Genomic DNA, 19290 nt, shown 5'->3' on the forward strand with positions numbered 1-19290 from the left:
TAATTTCTCACTCCTTCAGTCCTAATCTCTCATTCCTTCAGTACTAATCTCCCTCATTTAGTACTAATCTCTCACCCCTTCAGTTCTAATCTATCACTATTTCAGTACAAAACTCTCACTCTTTCAGCTCTGATCTCCTACTCCTTAAGTACTAATCTTCCTACTTCAGTACTAATTTCTCACTCTTTTGTTTCTAGCCTCTCACTATTCATTACTAATCTCTCACTCTGTTATGTACATGTGCTTTCTGCTTAGAGATTGAGAGAGGTAAAGATAATGGCCTTTTTCGCCTGTCTTTCACTAAAACTTGGAGAGAAAGGTGTATGCCTATTGTGAAAAGCCCACAGCAAGAATGTCCTCCACATTGACAACTTTTAATATTCGAATGGACAAAGATAAAAATAATGTTCTAAGCATCCTGGGTGATCGCCATAATGTGGATGACCAAGTAATTTCTGGTAAATTGTCTGGTAAATTAAAATAAAGCTGCTCAGATTTGGGGCACCAAAATCAAAAGGAAACCCTGGTGTAGGTGTCATGTATGGAAACTGCATAGTGTCTTGTAAAACCTATTCTCTCTGGAGAGTATACCTCAATTGATGTAGTGGCCATTTGCATCCTGGGAGATGTAGTAGCCATCCCATATGCTTCCAGTCTGACCCGTAGAACTGTGCCACGCTTAGATTACAGTAGTGGGGCCGCATATACTCACACAGAAACACACACAGACACACACACACACACAGACACACACAGACACACACACACACAGACACACACTGACACACACATTCAGACACACACGCAGACACACACAGACACACACAGACACACACAGAGTCCTGGTGTGACCAAGCATTTTTCCCCTCAAACTGATTTATACCCTTCATCCCTCCTTCTCTACTCCTCTTTCTTCCTCTTCCTCTTCTTCCGTCCATTCCTCCATATCATCTCTTCCACCCTGTCGTGGCCCTGGGAGCCACATAAAACAGAATGATGCAGTCTGATGTATGACAGCTGTGGTAAAACCTTTATTTCAGTGGGTTTTCCTCACCTCTCACTCCTCTTCTTTCTCTTCTGTTTTTCTCTCCTCCTTTCCTTATCTTTCTTTCTCTGTCTCTTTCTCCTCTTCTCTCTCCTTTTCCTTCTGTTTATCTCTTCATTTCTCTCCTCTTCTCCTCCCTCTGTTTTTAATGGTCCCATTCAGCCGATGAAGACATGCAGTAGATATTTCTTGCCACAACCCTCTCTCAACCCTCTCTCAACCCTCTCACAGCCCTCTCTCAACCCTCTCTCAACCCTCTCTCAACTCAGTCCTCTGCACATAGGACCAGGACTGGGGGTCCTGAGGCCCCCTGCCTGGGCATATATGGATTTATAGACAACATTGATATTATCATAATCAGTGGGTCCTGTTCAGCAATGGGCCCCTTTAATCATATCACCTTAGCGATGGCCCAGACAGGTCATTTCTCCTTCTTTGTAAATTCTCTGTAAGTCTTAGGAATGCACTCTCTACATTTTCCTTGTGACCTGCTCCATTTATACTTAAGTGGGCCCTTGGGCCTCACCTCAGGATTACCAGGTCCAAATGACTCATATTTGTCCCTGTCCAGAGTCCTCCTGGTTGTGTTGCAGATCAAGTAGCTGACGATACCTGATGATTCCGGCTGCCAATCTGCTGATTGACAAGGCCTTATTGGCCTGGAATGTGTCACCACATGCAGTACATGACATTGCCAAAGCAAACATTCAGACACATATCAAATCAACATTGGTGCTGACTAACAGATCGGAAGAATGGAATAATTCTGTGAGTAACAAAAATGAATAGGAATAGGAAAAGCTGGTACAAAATGGACTAGAGCAATATTTAGTGAGAAAGATACGAGATGTGATTGTAAAAGCTTTTGTCTTGGTTGGTACAGCTGTGGTGAAGCACACATTTAGCTGCTTCTTTGACACACATTAGCATTGTTTGTCTCACTGTCTGTGGCTCAGTTAGCCTGCCAGATCTGTGATGAGGGAATCAGCTACTGACCGTGGAGAAGGGGATCTCGCTAGGCACAGACAACATTTCAGCGTCTGGCTTTTATTTGCTTCAGTTTGAGCTGACAGCTAACGTCATTTTAGTGTCCATTTTCAATTTCACGCTGACTCGACTTAATCTCATTTTTCAGTGGCCTAAATGACGTGGGGATCGTCTGATTTGGACCAGATCTCCCCCCAGTGGGATGTCATGCTGGTGTTAGGGAAGTCCCCCCTCATCTTCCCATGATGCACCTCTCGTCCCTTCTTCAAAACACATTCATATGGACTTACTCCAAACTTTCTTTCGGTGCTCTTAAAGTGACGCGTTTCTCCACATCCGACAGAACCGCCTGTCTCCATTAGCGCGCAGAGGAAAGTCAGTCAGACCCGCACAGAGACGGGTCTCTGCAGCTGTTCCCCTATGCAGGCCCGGTCAGAGACGACTGTCTCACTGGAGAAGTTACAGATCAGTTGACACACAAGAGGGGAAACCCTGGTAGCATAACACACACACGCGCGCGCACACACACACACACTATGGAATATTGGACTTCCAGTTCCATTTTCAGTCTGTTCCTCAGTGAGCGCTTTTCAGTGGAGAAATCAAAACAATGGTATTTTTAGTGACCTGTGAGAAGAAACCAGTGTGTAACTGAGACAGGGAGGCTTTGAAGGATGTGTGTTTGTGTGTGTGGGTGTGTGTGTTTGTCGCTGCATAGCTTCTCTGGCTAGCCTCCAACAATAGCAAAGATGCCTCCACCTCCATGTTCAGAGGCTGTCTCATATCTCCTCCTCCATGTTCAGAGGCTGTCTCATATCTCCACCACCATGTTCAGAGGCTGTCTCATATCTCCACCACCATGTTCAGAGGCTGTCTCATATCTCCACCACCATGTTCAGAGGCTGTCTCATATCTCCACCACCATGTTCAGAGGCTGTCTCATATCTCCACCACCATGTTCAGAGGCTGCCTCGTATCTCCGCCTCCATGTTCAGAGGCTGTCTCGTATCTCCAGCTCCATGTTCAGAGGCTGCCTCGTATCTCTGCCTCCATGTTCAGAGGCTGTCTCGTATCTCCACCACCATGTTTACATGTTGCCTCATATCTTCAGCTCCATGTTTAGAAACTGTCTCATACCTCATATCTCCTGCCAGTGTTATGCCAGAACCAGTCTTCTCTGTACTGGAAACACACACACACAGAAACACACACACACAGAAACACACACACACAGAAACACACACACGCACACACACACACCCACACACACACACACCATGTCTTTCGTTAATTGCGCCGTAGTGTTAAGATGCACGGCTGTTCCCCTAAGAAACAGAACACACTAAACAAATATAGAAATGCAAGTGAAGTGCTGGTTCCTTGGTTCACCAGCTTAGATGGGAGACCTCAGAGAGGTTCCATGTGCGCAGAAAGAACATTTTCTCTCCGATTTTGGTTTGCTTACGTACATCCCAGTTAGTATATTTCCTTTGTCAAGATAATCTGTCCCCCTGACAGGTGGGGGCAGAAGCTGTTGCTTGTTGGGTTTCGATTTTTGCTCTGTGTATTTAAAGGTTCATTAGTATTGCGTTCAATTTCTTTCTGCAGTGTTCCGTTACACCTAATGCAATTCAGCGCAGGTGTTGTTTTTAGAGGTGGACTGATATGACGAGCGCACATGTTCTCCCCGCGCAAACACAAATTCCTTTTCATCCCCTTGTCATTGTAAACAAATTGAATTGATTTAAGCTTTATTAATCCTGATTAGGTTTCATTTTCGTTTAGCGCTGAGAAGGTGTGTGCGTGTGTGCATATGTGTGTGAGCTCGCACGCGCCTGTGCGTGCGTGTGTGTTTGCGAGACGGTGGCAGATACAATGCAGCGGTTTGAATTTTAATTGGACAGTTACACCCATTACAGCGTTCTTCCTCTATTTACCTTTAAGAAATGTGCGCTGGGGAGGGCTGAGGCAAGGAGGCACGGCGCCTCTCTCTGCTCCACATCTCCTCTTAACCGCCATAGAGACACCTGTAGCTTCATGGTCACCTTTATATCTGCATGACAAAAGGAAATCCTATTCCCTCTTTAGTCTTTTAACCAGCTGTGGATGTGTGATCTGTCCTACGTCTGGAAGGAGGGCGCCATTCGGGATGACAACCGTATCATTTCTAAGGCCGGAGATTTAAAGAATAACTTGCAAAGGGTGTGCTATTAAAGACTGGACATTAAAGGTTTATGCTGATTTGTTCATGGCTGTAACACTTGGAATGGGGTGGCCATTTTGAATTAAGGCTGTTCATTTACGGGCCAGCATTATCATAAAAGGTTAGATTTAAATAACTTGGCTATAATCCAGGCACGGCGTCCGTGCGTTTCAGCCAAGCTTTCTGAGTAGGTAGCGGTCAGCCTTGGGAAACGGCACTAATTATTGTGTTCATGCTCTCCTCCTCCTCTCTCCCGCGTCTTCTTCATCCTCCTCCACTCCTTCCTCTTCCTCACGGGTGCCTAGTTAGGCTGTGTAAAAAATGACAGGGAACCATTTCCGTGTGTCTGTGTGTTTGTGTGTCTCTGTGTGTGTGTGTTTGACCCTGCATTGACATGGGTATAATTTTAGCTGCTGTGGAACATTGCTGTCAGACGTCTCATGCTGAACACATTAAAGAAGACAGATTAATGGAGAAAATAGAAAACTGTAAATGATCAAGAAAATCAGTCCCGTGACAAAGACGGCTGCCAGAGCTGATGCCTTCTGTTTGGGCGCTCTGTGATGTGCCATAGACCCCCCCCCCCACCAACTCCTCTCCTCTCCCACTCTTCTCATCAGCGCCCCTCTCCTCTCTGATCCTCTCCTCCTCTCTGATCCTCTCCTCCTCTCTGATCCACTCCTCCTCTCTGATCCTCTCCTCTTCTCTGGTCCTCTCCTCCTCTCTGGTCCTCTCCTCCTCTCTGGTCCTCTCCTCCTCTCTGATCCTCTTCTCTGGTCCACTCTATAGGGAGGCAGCAGAGTATTTTCAGGAGGCTAAAACGGTCGATCGTGGATCAGGGTGACCCAGATAACGACCGAGGCCTGCTAGTCTTTCCCTCGCGTCTCTGTGCCGACAACGACCTTGGAGGAGTCGGGCCTAAGTGCCCTTTTCAAGGGCAAATCGACCGACTGGCAGCTAACAGACTGGACAGTGGGGGTGCATGGTGAATAGACCACATAACTGTTGGCATCCTAGTTCCCCAGGTTGGGAACCCCTGGTTTATCTCATACTTTACTACAAACATTCGTTTTCACCCCAGTGTGGTGCAACCAGCCCCGAGTGGTTAGGGTCAAGTGATGTATTTGTATTGTATAGGTCAGGGTCAGACTCCTAGGGTCACATGTCGTGTGTAAACTGTGTATGTCGGTTCATGGTCAGGCGTTTAGGGTCGGAGTTCATGAGTATATTGTAAGCTGTGGTTCGGTTCTGGATGAGTAGGGTTAGATGTGATGTTGAGGTTCTGTAGATCAGGGTGAAGCATGACACCTCAGAGCCCATGTCTCCGCAATGTTACATATCTGTAGGTATGTGTGTCTGCATACAGTGTGAGAGTGAGAGTGTGTGTGTGTGTGTGTGTGTGTGAAAACCCACATGTTTAATTTTAGAATCCCTTTTCCGGGTTGGGTCAATTCCATTTAAATTCCACTCAATTCAAGAATTACACTGACATTCTAATTACAGGAAAAAAAGTATGAATTTCAAATGAAGTTTGGCTCACTTTCTCAATGTAGTGATATTAAAATGGCTGTCTGGTCAGTCAGTTCTGCCTGGTCCGATGCTGGCCCATAAAACTTCCTAACAGCAGCCAGTGGGTGTCAGTCAAACACACACACACATTTGTTATTCTATCCTTGTGACCTGTGACCTAACTCTAACCCTATCCCTAAGCCCCAAACCAAACCCTCTACCTTTAGCTGGGAAATGTTTTCTTTGTGGGGACACCAGGTCTTCACACAAACACATGACGTTTATTACGGACACACTTGTGCCCTGATGCTGTGAGCGTTTCATTACAATGACACGGCGACCTGTCTGTCTAAGACAAACGGAGGAAAAGAGTGAGAAAGAGAGGGATGGCAAGAGGGACCGAAAGAGGGTGGGAAATGGAGAGAGGAAGACAGATGGAGAATAAAATAGGGAGAGACAGAAGGAGAAGAAATGAGAGAAGGAGGTCAAGGCTGTGATTTTCAGGGAACAAGGCCTTGGTGCAGCCTAAATGTCCTGGTAGAGAGAGTCAAGCATTTCCAGTCAGGGTACTTGGCCTTGCCTTTTTACCCTGATCTCTTAGTGTGGTTGAGGGGTTAAACTGTTAGATGGAGGTGTGCTGACAACCTCAGAGCCCAGTGAGACTGAACAGAGCTTGGGGGGAAACAAAGTCTCAAATATTAACAAAACAGTTGTACGTGTTCTCAGTAACTTCGGCCGTTTTGTGAGAGTCGCAGTAACGGGAGATATTTATAAGTGGGTGTCCAAAAACACTGTTAACTGGTATCTGGGCATCTAGGCCCCACTGCTGTTGTTTTCTGTTTTATCTGTCTCCTCCTGTCTCTGTGACTCCTCCTCTCCTTCGCTCCTTCAATTTAAAGGGCTTACTGCATTCTCTTACCTCAGCTCTGAAGGATTTAGCATTTAGCATCACAGCATGGTACAGATTATGGAAATAGAGACAATCAGATGTTTGCACACATAGTTTCTCTCTCCCTCCATCGCTCTCTCTCTCTGTTTCTCGGTATGTCTCCCTCTCTCTCTCTCTCTCTCTCTGTTTCTCGGTATGTCTCCCTCTCTCTCTCTCTCTCTCTGTTTCTCGGTATGTCTCCCTCTCTCTCTCTCTCTCTCTCTGTTTCTCGGTATGTCTCCCTCTCTCTCTCTCTCTCTGTTTCTCAGTATGTCTCTCTCTCTCTCTCTGTTTCTCGGTATGTCTCCCTCTCTCTTCTCAGTTCCTGATGTGTAGCAGGCAGCATGACAGGCCCTGCTTCTGAAGAGAATCATCATCCTTATACAGTTTAAGGTGAAGCCATCCTTGTAATCTAGTCCTTCAGACTGTTCTTGCCTGTCACCCCCTCTGTAGATCATTGTGAAGCAGCTTACTGTGAATCCATTTTGGTTCGGTGGGACACGGTAATCTCTGGCTCTTTCCACTGCTGTCGCCCACCCCCAACCCCTCCGAAGAGCGTTGTGAATCCGCTTACTCCGGCTGCATTCTGGAACTACATTTCGCAGTTTTGTCATTTAGCAGACGTTCCTATCCAGAGTGACTTGCGGTCGGTGCATTCATCTGGAGGTAGCGAGGTGGGACATCCACGCCGTGCGGAAACAGGAAGTACGATTTACCCATCAGTAGACTCAGTGCTAAAAGACTAATAAAGTGCTAAAAAAATAGGAGAATGCCAGAAGACAGGCATTGGCTAATGAACGGCCAGACTGGGGGGGGCGGAGGGACCGGCGATTGGGGGTTGACAATGTAAAGCAATTCAGTTAAGTTGATGTCGCATACAAGAAAAATTTTTTAACGATAATGAGTGTGCAAATGATGCATTTAGAATCTAATGATCATGGTCTACTCAGATACTGGGGTTCCTTAGCCGCGTAGCTATGTTAGCCATCTCAGGGTAGCAAAGGCTTCTGTCTGGTTTATGTAAGATGGACCTTCTGAAACACATGCATACATACACTTTCATGCCCACACAAAAACACACGCTCAAAAGCTAGTTCATCCCTGCACAATCGGAGTTACTCCGATCAGTTCACTAGTGAAATGGTGCCTGTATTAAATCTTGCCTATGTTAATTGCTTGTTAAATCCTGTCTATTTTAAATGGTGCCTATATTAAACGGTGTCTATATTAAAAGTTGACTATATTATATTATGATCATATTAAATGGTGACTAAATTAAATGACGCTTATATGGTCCATGTCATGGTTCTTTACTGGTCCATGTTGTCTTGGTTCTATACTGGTCCATGTTATCATGGTTTTATACTGGTCTTAGTTATCATGGTTATATACTGGTCTATGGTATCATGTTTCTATACAGGTCCATGTTATCATGGTTCTATACTGGTTCATGTTATCATGGTTCTATAGTGGTTCATGTTATCATGGTTCTATACTGGTCCATGTCATCATGGTTCTATACTGGTCCATGTTATCATGGTTCTAAACTGGTCTGTGTTGTCATGGTTCTATACTGGTCTGTGTTATCATGGTTCTATACTGGTCTGTGTTGTCATGGATCTTTCTTGTTTCAAGATGTCATGGTTCTTTTCTGTTCCATGTTGTCATGGTTCTTTCCTGTTTCATGTTGCTGTGTATTTCAACAGTTTTTCAGGGCCAGGTGTGTTGCTCTGTCTAGAGCCTTCATTATTATTGAGAGTCATTATTTCTGACAGTCATTATTATTGAGAGTCATTATTTCTGACAGTCATTGTTATTTATTGTTATTGACAGTCATCATTTTGACAGTCATTATTATTTACCAGTTAATATTATTTACAGTCAGTATTACTGATTATTATTTACCATCGTTATTATTATGACATCTTCAAAAATCCTTTGTCAATATAATCTGACCATAATAACTGACTCTCCGATTCATTTCACAGCCTGCTCAAGTGGCTCAATGTTCTGACTTCATGCACTGATCTCCAGCTGAGGTTTTGTGCTTAGAGAAGGTTTTGAACCAAATCTACTGCTCTTAGTTTTAGCTGTATTTACCCATAGTTACTGTATTTCCCTTGTTCAGAGTCTCAGTAAGCTCACCAGCTTCAGGTGCTGACATGTGTATGTGCAGAAAAGGCTGGAGTCATCATACATCACCATTCTAGCTTATTGTAAGTCGAGTGGCAAGTCATTTGCAATCTCTCTTTAAAGTAACGGCCCTAGGGACATGGCCCCATTGAAGAACTCTCTGAGTTTCCCCAGGATAAGTAATGCTCCAATCAAGTCGCAATAAGTCAATTGGTTCTAAATCAATTCAAGATGAATAAGATCAAAGGACATCTAACAATAAGGGCTCAACAGACACCTCCTCATCACCATATTTTAGCCAGTCATCAGTTATCCACGTTTGGACAGAACACTGTCATACATACTGTCTATGTATGCTGACAGTCAGTGGTTCATTTGTTGTTTGATAAATAGCGTGGTATTTGGTCCCACAGTTCCCTCCGTTTAACACGAGGAGGCAGCCAGCTGACTGTGTGGCTGTCAGAGTCAGTAAAGGAGGCTCCGCCATTTTTAGCTTGTGGAACGACTTGCTTCAACGCCTGTGGACGCGCATTCTCTTTCAGGATCGGTTATTTTAAGGCTAGCCAGGATGCTAACTGACTCACAATACACTGGTGACTGATGCAGACTAATGAGCAAACAGACACACATACACACAACCACGCACACACATGCACACAGACAGACACACACATACACACACACACGCATACACACACCCACACACACACACACACACGCATACACACACCCACACACACACACACACGCATACACACACACACACACACACACATACACACACAACCACCATCCACGCAAACACTGCAGTCATGGAAACTGTGAGCGAGCTGACACTGAGCACAGAACGATTCTTAACGAGTGTGAGTGTGTGCGTCTGTCTGTGTGTGTGTCAGGGGTCACCTGCTATGATAATGTATTAATGTGTGTATCCCAACCATTGTAAATATTTCACCTGTCCTGGTACTTTGCCTGTGATGTCATCATGACTGTATTTCACTATTCACAACATCTTTGTCATGATGGCTGTTAAACTGTTAACCCTGTGATGTCATAATGGCTGTTTAACTGTTAACCCTGTGATGTCATGATGGCTGTTAAACTGTTAACCCTGTGATGTCATCCAAGGTGGCAGTTAAATTGTTAACCCTGTGATGTCTTGATAGTGCCTGTTTAACCGTTAACCCTGTGATGTCATGATGGAGCCTGTCATACTGTTAACCCTGTGATGTCATGATGGTGGCTGTAAAATTGTTAACCCTGTGATGTCATGATGGTGGCTGTAAAATTCTTAACCCTGTGATGTCTTGATAGTGCCTGTTTAACTGTTAACCCTGTGATGTCATGATGGAGCCTGTTATACTGTTAACCCTGTGATGTCATGATGGTGGCTGTAAAATTGTTAACCCTGTGATGTCATGATGGTGGCTGTAAAATTGTTAACCCTGTGATGTCTTGATAGTGCCTGTTTAACTGTTAACCCTGTGATGTCATGATGGAGCCTGTCATACTGTTAACCCTGTGATGTCATGATGGTGGCTGTAAAATTGTTAACCCTGTGATGTCATGATGGTGGCTGTAAAATTGTTAACCCTGTGATGTCATGATGGTGCCTGTTAAACTGTTAACCCTGTGATGTCATGATGGTGGCTGTAAAATAGTTAACCCTGTGATGTCATGATGGTGGCTGTTAAACTCTTAACCCTGTGATGTCATGATGTTAAACTCTAAACCTTGTGATGTTATCATTGTATTCCAGTTCCGCTATGCTAGACAGGCTAAGTTAGCACACTCAGCAATAGGATGTGATTTAGGATGTTCTGGCTATGTGGCACAGGTCTGTGTCTACACAACCTCCGACCAACAGTTCATGGAATTCAATCAAAATTGATTTCCTTAATGTCACATTACATTCCCAAGTCTGACACTCCACCCTAAAAGGAACCATTGGAGGATTGAGTAATGATTCTGTGATATTTAGTGACATTTAAAAAGCTGTTGGCTGCTGTCTCTCCACTGAAACACTAGTATTGATATTCCGAATGAAGAGCTCGGCCGGCACTACCGACGCTACACCCCTGTCGGGAAAACTGCAACTGGCAACAGCAAAAGGTGTGTGTGTGTGGCGTGTGTGTGTGTGTTCCTGCCTGTCTGTCTGACTGCATCATCAAAGGGCCCGTTCCCATAGCAACAGATGAGCCTGTGGTGGCTGCATGTGACAAGATGTGTGTGTGTGTGTGTGTGTGTGGGTTTGCACATCTGCAAGTGTGTGTCACCTCCCACTCACCCTCTCCACATCCATACACACACACACACACACACGGCCCAACCCTATGCCTTTAATTTTGGCCTTGCCGCTGAACCCAAGAGTTCCAGTCTGACATTAGCTGACCCTCAGACCGTTGGTAGTATGAAAGTAGTATTGACGGGGTGCAGTTTCATGGAGGTAATGTAACATCAGTGATGACGGGGTTTGGTTTCATGGAGGTTATGTAACATCAGTGATGATGTGGTTTGGTTTCATGGAGGTTATGTAACATCAGTGATGATGGGGTTTGGTTTCATGGAGGTAATGTAACATCAGTGATGACGGGGTTTGGTTTCATGGAGGTAATGTAACATCAGTGATGACGGGGTTCGGTTTCATGGTGGTAATGTAACATAATTGATGACGGGGTACGTTTTAATTGAGATAAGGTCATTTTGTTGATCAGAGGTAACGGTTTCCTGGAGATAATGTATCAAGAGTGGCGATACGGCCGGCCTTCACGGTGGTAATGTATCATTAGCGGTGCGGTCGGGTTTCATGGCAGGATGCCCTCTTTGCAGTAATCACCAGTGGAGCAGACACCTTCATTGCAGGTCTCATTTCTGGCAGGCAGGCGGACAACTCTTAGCAGCACTGGCCTCATCTCTGGCTCAAGGACAAACTGGTGTGTCCACCTAACCCTGTGCTATCCTTAAGAGGACTTAATATCTGTCTACATTATTGAGCTATTGAGCTATAGGTCTAGTCTGTCCACTCCTCCCATATATACATTTAGATACATTTGTTTTGTCACTGTAATTTTAGCTGCTGCTCGTTTAAGTTAACCTGTTGTGTACGCACAACATTTCTATCAGACATAGTAGAAACAGCAAAGGCTTTTGCGTTTTGAAAATGCCACAGTTATCCTTATAAAGTGTTCCATGCTTCACCGTAGCAGTTTGGGACGTGCGTTCAGATAAGTTAACCAAGATGGTTCGTCTCTCAAAAAATGTCAGCAAACAGAAGCGTTGTTATACTTTGTCTGAGTTTTCAACAAGGTGTACCTACCTCTGGTAAAGTTTTTGGTGTTTTCCAAGACCTAAGCCTTTGTCCAGTATGAGCCTGCATGTTCAATATACCTTGGTACAGAACCCAGCTCTTACTTTGACCAAGATCTACACAGCAGGAAAATTGTTCTGAAAAACAGGGCATGTGAATGGATATCTCCTTTGTGGTGATTTGACTTTACTTTTTACACTTTTTCGCGAGGGCAAATCAAGACTTATTTGAAAGTGGAAATGTCATATTTTAGAAGGATGTTAGAACGTACACACTTGAGATTGCATTACCTGGTCTGAGCGACATCTGAAGCCTCTCCTTTGGGAGCCCCTGTGGTTCTGAAGCCTCTCCTTTGGGAGCCCTGTGGTTCTGAAGCCTCTCCTTTGGGAGCCCAGTGGTTCTGAAGCCTCTCCTTTGGGAGCCCCATGGTTCTGAAGCCTCTCCTTTGGGAGCCCCATGGTTCTGAAGCCTCTCCTTTGGGAGCCCCATGGTTCTGAAGCCTCTCCTTTGGGAGCCCCTGTGGTTCTGAAGCCTCTCCTTTGGGAGCCCCGTGGTTCTGAAGCCTCTCCTTTGGGAGCCCTGTGGTTCTGAAGCCTCTCCTTTGGGAGCCCTGTGGTTCTGAAGCCTCTCCTTTGGGAGCCCTGGCCATGTATTTGGTCTGTTCCAGATCCCGCACACCTGATTCAACCTGTCAACTAATCATCAAGCCCTAGATTACGGGGATCAGGTGAGCTAGTTCAGGGCCACAACAGAACATGAAACGTCCCTGGGTCTCTGGGGAGAGGTGCTGGGCTGGCTGCCATGATGTACAATTGGAAAACATTGGTGAAAGGTATTACATCAATCTACAGCCTCTGAGCCCCCCTACACACACACACACACACACACACTCACACTCACACTCACACACACACACACACACACACAGCACAGGCAGATCTACCAGGGTTGATGAAAACCTCATGATGTGCATCATTACTCAGCAGCCAGGACACACACACACACACACACACACATTGTGAGAGCAACAACCTTCCCACAGAGAACAAGCCAAATATACATTACATTCAAGTGTCAACTGTGTGTGTGTGTGTCTGTGTTTGGGTGTCTGTGTGTGTCTCTGTGTGTGTCTCTGTGTGTGTGTCTGCGTGTGTCTCTGTGTGTGTGTCTGTGTATCTCTGTGTGTGTGTCTGTGTGTCTCTCTGTGTGTGTCTCTGTGTGTCTCTGTGTGTGTCTCTGTGTGTGTCTCTGTGTGTGTGTCTGTGTGTCTCTGTGTGTGTCTCTGTGTGTGTGTCTGCGTGTGTCTCTGTGTGTGTGTGTGTGTGTGTGTACGCGTGTATTAGAATTGCATAGAGGAATGTGATGTCACGCTATTAATAGCTGACGGTCTGACTATGATCTTACACAAACTATTCCTACCTGAAATATTCCATGCTTTTTATATCCTGTGTTTATCTTTGACACAGGGATTGTGGAGAATTGTCGTGTTGGATCTGAGATGTATGTCCTGACAGGTCTGAGTAATAAATCTGTTATCAGTCTTGTGGATGATCTGAAAGAGCTTTAAACCGATGTGTTTTTCATGGGAGCCTGGTCGGGCACAACACGGCCCAGCATGGCTGAGAAGACAGTCCTTGTCCTTGTGCCTCATCTGACAAGCTTAGCGGTAATTTCTCAAGCTACCTGAAGTTACTGCTAGCCTTAGTGAGGTGTGACATGCTAAAGAGTGTGTGTGTGTGTGTGTGTGTGTGTGTGTGTGCCATGCTGTTAGCCCACTCTCATGTGAACTTGTTTTTTTCACGTGAATTCACTTTTCCCCCAAACTCATCTAAAGCCTGACCCATCCCTCTTTCTCCTCCTCCATCCTCCTTTTTTCCCTCCCATCCCTCTTTCTCCTCCTCCATCCTCCTCTTTTCCCTCCCCATCCCTCTTTCTCCTCCTCCATCCTTCTCCTTTCCCTCCCTATCCCATCTTCTCCATCCTCCTATTTTCCCTCCCCATCCCTCCTCCTCCATCCTTCTCTTTTCCCTCCCCATCCCTCCTTCTCCTCCTCCATCCTCCTCTTTTCCCTCCCCATCCCTCTTTCTCCTCCTTCATCCTCCTCTTTTCCCTCCCCATCCCTCTTTCTCCTCCTCCATCCTTCTCTTTTCCTTCCCCATCCCTCCTTCTCCATCCTCCTCTTTTCCCTCCCCATCCCTCCTTCGCCTCCTCCATCCTTCTCTTTTCCCCTCCCCACCCCTCTCCGTCCTTCCCCCACCCCACTCTTACATCAGCTCTGACTGACCACAGGTCAAGACATGCAGACATGTGTGCATGTTAGATGTGTGTGTGTGTTAGATGTGTGTGTGTGTTAGATGTGTGTGTGTGTTAGATGTGTGTGCATGTTAGATGTGTGTGTGTGTTAGATGTGTGTGTGTTTTAGATGTGTGTGTGTGTTAGATGTGTGTGTGTTAGATGTGTGTGTGTGTTAGATGTGTGTGTGTGTTAGATGTGTGTGTGCATGTTAGATGTGTGTGCATGTTAGATGTGTGTGTGTGTTAGATGTGTGTGTGTGTTAGATGTGTGTGTGTGTTAGATGTGTGTGCATGTTAGATGTGTGTGTGTGTTAGATGTGTGTGTGTGTTAGATGTATGTGTGTGTTAGGTGTGCCAGGTCGTCTGCTCCTTCTGATGGAGAGAGAACGCACGGACTCCCTCTTCACACACCCGCTGCGCCAGGCTCCTGGGAGGTGACCTAATTTCCCATGATTCACCAGCGTGCCATGCCACGCTGCGCTGATGCCATCCAGAGACTAATACCGTATGTGACTGCCCTATCTATTATGAATGAGCCACAACACAGGGCTTTTAACCGCTTTAAAGGCTTCCACAACGGGACAGGTGGGGGATTATGGGTAGGACTCCGGTTGGAGCCCCCCCCCCCGTTGATCCAACGCTTTGGTCACTACGGTAACGCAATCCCAGAGCATAAAGCATAACTGCAATTCCTTTCCCATTGTGGCCTCTGGCAGGATCTGGATTTGGGTTAGGACTGTGGCCCAGAGGTTGCTGGGTAATGGAGTCCATTAGGAGTGTTGTGTGTTATATAGAGTAGGGTTGGTGCTTTGGTCCACAGGTTGCTGGATAATTGAGTCCTTAGGCCTGTGGTGTATTTAATAGAATACAGTTGAGTTGGCGATGTGGCCGAGAGGTTACTGGGTAATGGAGTCCTCAGGCCTGTAGTGTATTTAATGGATTGTAGTTGGGTTGGCAAAATGTCTCAGAGGTTGCTGGGTAATGGAGTCCTTAGGCCTGTATTGTATTTGCAGACATGTTTAATGAAACTGGGTCCTGTTGATTTCCATCATAATCAAATGTGAACAAACACACCTCTTGATAGAACAGTTAAGTCAATGTAAAGGTTGATGAGGCATGGACACAAGTGCAGGGAGAATGGAGGACGTAATAAATGAACTTGAATTATATCAACAAAGAAAACTCTACACCAGACAGAACAGAACAACCGAAACAGAAGGCACACGCCAAACAAAGTGCGACAGGATACACTGGGAAATGAGGAACTTAAACAGGCCCAGTGATTAGGGAAACAGGTGAGGACGATGAACAACAAAACAAGTGGCTAAGAGACTGAGGGTGAGGGCGTAGAGTTAGAGGCTGAGGGTGAGGGCATAGAGTGAGGGTGAGGGCGTAGAGTGAGGCTGAGGGTGTAGAGTGAGGGTGAGGGCGTCGAGTTAGAGGCTGAGGGTGAGGGCATAGACTGAGGCTGAGAGTGAGGGTGTAGAGTGAGGGTGAGGGTGTAGAGTGAGGTTGAGGGCGTAGAGTGAGGTTGAGGGTGTAGAATGAGGTTGAGGGCGTAGAGAGAGGGTGAGGGCGTAGAGTGAGGTTGAGGGCGTAGAGTGAGGTTGAGGGCGTAGAGTGAAGTTGAGGGCGTAGAGTGAGGGTGAGGGTGTAGAGTGAGGGCGTAGAGTGAGGGTGAGAGTGTAGAGTGAGGTTGAGGGCGTAGAGTGAGGGTGAGTGTAAATATACAGTATGTGTGAAATCCTTGTCAGCTACTGGGCTGAAAAGGATTGGTGTCAGTGTCTGAGTTCGTAAGTGCATGCATGTGTGCGTGTGTGTGATGGTTCGGCCCCTATTGCTCACTGCGTTACAGTTTAATCTGAATTAGTGCTGATGGAAGCACACGCCCAAACACACACAACACACACACACACAGACACAAACCACAACTGCTGTCCAAAGCCAATTGCAGATAGGACCACAGCCCCAAGCTGTCCACTCTGAGGAACGCTGAGGTTCTGGAACACTGGCGTGGTGGACCTATAGAATTAGAATGGTTGGAACACTGGCGTGGTGGACCCATAGAATTAGAATGGTTGGAACACTGGCGTGGTGGACCCATAGAATTAGAATGGTTGGAACACTGGCGTGGTGGACCCATAGAATTAGAATGGTTGGAACACTGGCGTGGTGGACCCATAGAATTAGAATGGTTGGAACACTGGCGTGGTGGACCCATAGAATTAGAATGGTTGGAACACTGGCGTGGTGGACCCATAGAATTAGAATGGTTGGAACACTGGCGTGGTGGACCTATAGAATTAGAATGGTTGGAACACTGGCGTGGTGGACCCATAGAATTAGAATGGTTGGAACACTGGCGTGGTGGACCCATAGAATTAGAATGGTTGGAACACTGGCTCACACCTAAAACCGAGGACTCCTGGTTGCCCCCTATTGGCAGGCTTTGGATGCGATTCCCGACGTGCTTGGGACTTGTTATTCATTTAGACAGGGAACTGGCAGAACCTCACTGTGTTTAAATGTGCCAAGACAATTTTAACCATGTTGGACTTGATGCACCAGGCCCTCTGCACACACACACACACACACACACACACACCAATGCACACACACACACACACACACACACCAATGCACACATGCACATACATTTGTCTGTTTTTCTATTCTTGTGGGGACCAGAATACAAAACATGCACATTCCCTGTTCCCTAGTCTTAACCCTAACCTTAACTTCAGTGACCTCACCTTTTCCTAGCCCCCTAACCCTGAACCATTCTCATAATGCCTAAAACTAAAAGTAACCCAAAATCTAACATTATGCCCCAAAACCCATGAGGCTTTTTTCTAGTGAGGACCTGCCAATAAACCTTCTGCAGACTAAGATGTCTTGTTTTGCTGTCTCTGTTGAGACCTCTGGTTCCCATATGTACACACTGGCCTGTATCGCAGACACACACGTTTACGCAAACACACACACACACTCACATAACGCCCAGGCAGCATTTGCAAAACATACACACTCAGATGTGGAGAGAGACAAAAGGGAAAATTGAGGGAAAGAAAATGAAAGAAAAATAATAACAGTAGAGGTTGGGGGGTTAACAGAACACACACACACAGAGACCACACACGCACCACACACAGACACACACACACACCACACACAGACACACTCAAACAGAGAACACACACACACGCGTGCACACCCACACACACACCACACACACACACACACACACACACCACACACAGGCACACACACACAGACACACACACACACCACACACAGACACACACGACACACAGGCACACACACACACCACACACAGGCACACACACACAGACACACTCACACACACACACACATAGCCATACATTCCTCTTGCTCACACACCCACACACACACACACACACACACACATCAAAGCTCTCATTATTTCCGTCTCTAGAAAGGATGTGTTAATTGGAAATTGTTAGCATGTGTTGCATGGCGTGTGTGTGTGTGTGTGTCTGTGTGGTACAGTATATGTTTGTGTGTGTGTGTCTCTGTGTAGTACAGTAAATATGTGTGTGTGTGTGTGTCTGTGTGTGGTGTGTGTCTGTGTGTGTCTGTGTGTGTGTGTGTGTGTGTCTGTGTGTGGTGTGTGTGTGTGTGTGTTTCTGTGTGTGTGTGTGTGTGTGTGAGTTCTGCCAGATGTATGCAGACTACCGAATCTACTTATGACGGAGCAGTACCCAGCGGACTCACATGCTGCATGTCCCAATCAGTGCCCTATTCTCTAAATAGGGCACCACCTTACACCAGCGTCCATATGTGCTGTATTGGAACCAGCGGCCCATTTTTGGACTGTCTGAGATCCACATCGTCTATCTAACATCCCGGCGCTGTGATGGGCTGTCGTTAGGCTAAGTAATGTGGTAACCCGGAGAAGGCCAAACGGCACACTGCGGTCTAGCCGACAGCTTCGGACCAGTGCCCAGCGGGCCATGGAGGGCGCAGGGCTCCTAAACCAGCGAGGGCAGTGTGGGGTTGCGGGAGCGTGAAGCAGGAAGCTCTATTACAGTAATAGCTCTAGGATTGCTCTGCATTTCATTTCTCCTGATTCCTCATTTTTTAAACCCGAGGCCTAAGGCTCTCACACTGATAGGAACTATTCTCGGTTATTTAGATTGAGAACGGAGAAGCCGCCTCGGCGTAAGAGACGCTAGCGGGTAGGGATCATCGTTATAGCATTCTGAACACAGTTGTCAGGAGCGGTGCTATAAAAATGATACCGTGGGCCCGGTTCATTGTTATCGTCACTGATCTTTGCTTGAGAGCGTTTTCCGCTGCTCAGAATCCAGCTGCACTGCAGATGGACTGTCACTCTCTCACTGGATCCTTCCTAACGTGGTCCCTGGACGTGGAGTATCCCTCTGGACAGGCGAATCGAGGTGTGTCGTCCTGGAATTGTAGAACTAATTGAAGAACTTGGTCCGGTTGTGTGGTCGATCAAGGTTTTGGAACAGATTCCAACTGGGTTTCAAGAGTTAAAAAAAAGATAATAATGTATGCACTCTGGATATATCTGGATAAGAGTCTCTGCTAAATAATTTTAATAAAAAGAAAAAATTATAATTGGGAAAATGAATAATAATAAAAACAAATCAAAGAGTATCACTCGCTTTCTCTTGCCAGCAAACTTACTGGTTGCCGGGCAACTCGGGCAAAACAAACACCCATCTATGGGCAGTGTTGTTTAATCTGCCTTCTCTTCTTTACTTGCTCACATCTCTGTCTCTCTGTCTTTCTTTCTCTCTCACTTCGTTAGACGCTTATTTGAAAAGGGCTCACCTCGTTGGAACACACGCGCCCACACACAAACTCTGCCGCACG

General features: G+C 46.1%; 1 protein-coding gene across 14 annotated transcripts in view; it reads left to right on the top strand.

Annotated features, from left to right (window-relative positions):
* Positions 1-19290, top strand: part of cacna1c (calcium channel, voltage-dependent, L type, alpha 1C subunit) — a 269744-nt gene that overhangs the window by 84148 nt on the left and 166306 nt on the right. The window lies entirely within an intron of this gene.

Source organism: Esox lucius, chromosome 18, assembly GCF_011004845.1.
Source record: "Esox lucius isolate fEsoLuc1 chromosome 18, fEsoLuc1.pri, whole genome shotgun sequence".
NCBI lineage: Eukaryota > Metazoa > Chordata > Actinopteri > Esociformes > Esocidae > Esox > Esox lucius.